We start from the raw sequence: 2224 nt of genomic DNA, 5'->3' as shown, positions 1-2224 counted from the left end.
TTTCTTACCTCGGGTTCGAGCAAGAATTAGTAAAAAAACGACCCTTGAGAATGATCAATCATTTGGTCCTTTAGCGGTCACCTAGTCATAACCAAATATGGATCCCATCAATAAAATAAATCATAAAAATGTTTATAATCTAAAACCTCACTCCCGGGATCCATCCCACACTCTCGGGACTCTCAATCACCCAAATGGGGTAGTAGAACCATCCCCCGAGCCCCCAAAATCATCCAAAATCCCAAAAATATGATTGCTGGAAATTACACTAGTGCTGGGGCGCTGCCCCAAAGTCAGAGAAGCCCAGAACCAGCCCTGCCTAGCGCTGGGGCGCCATCAGCAAACCAGAGAAAACTCTGGTCTTCTCCCCTGCGATCCCCCCTTGAAAACCAAGCATCCAAATCAATCCCAAACATCACCCAAACATCTAATTCAACCTCTAAACTTCATCTACAACACATCGTCTTCAAAACCCAAGCAACCAACCTCAAGAACTTCCATTAATTCCCAACTAACACATCAAAATCCTCAACTGAAAACTAACAGAGAAACATAGTATACACCAAAGATTTTCATGGCTGAATTTGTTACCTCAAGCTTGATTTGGATCCCCTTCAATGATTGAACCAAGGTCCTAAGCCCTCAAGCCTTGCTCTCCTAGCTTGGATCCTCAAATTGGCTCTCAAAAATTGAAAGGAAGAAGGAGGAGAAATGGTGTACGGGTGAGGGAGGGAGATGAGGATGATGATCTGTTTTCTCTAACATTCTACAACCCATGAGTTGATATATATCTTAGGGGTGAAAAGACCATTTTGCCCCTAGGTCAAATAAAGGATTCTAAAGACTCCCAAGGGTAAAATCGTCATTTCTCGTCTATCTCGTTAATTATAATTAACACCCTCCAATTCCCGCTATTCTCAATATTCTCAAACACCAATAATTCATATCCCGTTACCCTCTAATTCCCGGCAACGTTCTAATCACCAAATTACCTCGAGACTCACTCCGAGCCTCGAACTTAATCCCGTTATGACTATACCGAAAACTTGTATTCCATGATCATCTCATGCCGAATGGCTCGAATTGATCCACATATAATGTGGTATTATTTATAATTCACCCACATGCATGAAATATACACAATCACGCCCTCAACGGGCCAAATTACCAAAATGCCCTTATAATTAAAAATGAACCCATATGCATGCATTTATCATCATATAATAGTATATTTCACATAAACATGCATATAATCATTTAATAACATGATAAATCAATTATGGCCCTCCCGACCTCCTAATCAAGGTCCTAAACCTTATTAGGAAATTTGGGGCATTACACCCTTCTCCAAAGGCAGAATTTGATTTTCAGCATCCTTGAAAATCCAATCCATATTTTCCAATTCCCAAACATCATTGAATGCAACAAATACGAAAACAGTCGAATCTGTATAAAAAACAACAAAAAAATAGGTCAAAAATTAAAACTATAACATAAAACAACAAAAAATCGATTTCTATCAAGATATGCCGAGGCCTATCGAGGTCCTATAGAGGTCTATCGAGTACAATCGAGGCATAGTGCCCAAAAAAATTTCTTATGAACCCATTGAGGCACATACTACATACATTAAGTTCTATGCCTCTATCGAGGTAGCCAATTTCCCTAAACGTATGAGGGTTTTGTCGAGGATCATCGAGTCTCATCGAGGTATCTAATTGACATAAACATATGATGATTTTATCGAGGTCCATTGATGACCATCAAGTCTCATCGAGGCAGACAAAAAACCTAGAAAAAAACCAAAAAGGAACGAAATTCATTTCGATAGTGAAAAATTATAATAAAACACGAAGTCATACACATATCTGTTCGAAATAGCACAAGCAATGTAGATAAACAAGTTTCCTCGCTATATATAATAAATATATACTTATCCATACGATTTTTGCCCCTAGATCCGAAAGAGAAAATGATTTCTTGGCTTGAAAGGATTCACCACTTGCTCTTAGATCCGAAATACAAAATGATCTTGAAAATTAGTATAGATTAAGATAATTGTCTTTGTGTATGAGAGCTTAGAGAGAAATAAAGAGAGAAAATATGAGAGATAGAGAGGGAAAAACAATAGGAGAAAAAAAAAGAGAAATTTATGGCGGGAACAATTTGGGTATGAAAGGGGGCATTTTGAATATGAGATGGAATACTAACATAAAAATTTATT

Source organism: Humulus lupulus, chromosome 9 (genome assembly GCF_963169125.1).
Source record: "Humulus lupulus chromosome 9, drHumLupu1.1, whole genome shotgun sequence".
In the NCBI taxonomy this organism is placed as follows: Eukaryota; Viridiplantae; Streptophyta; class Magnoliopsida; order Rosales; family Cannabaceae; genus Humulus; species Humulus lupulus.
Note: the sequence above shows the minus strand (reverse complement) of the source record.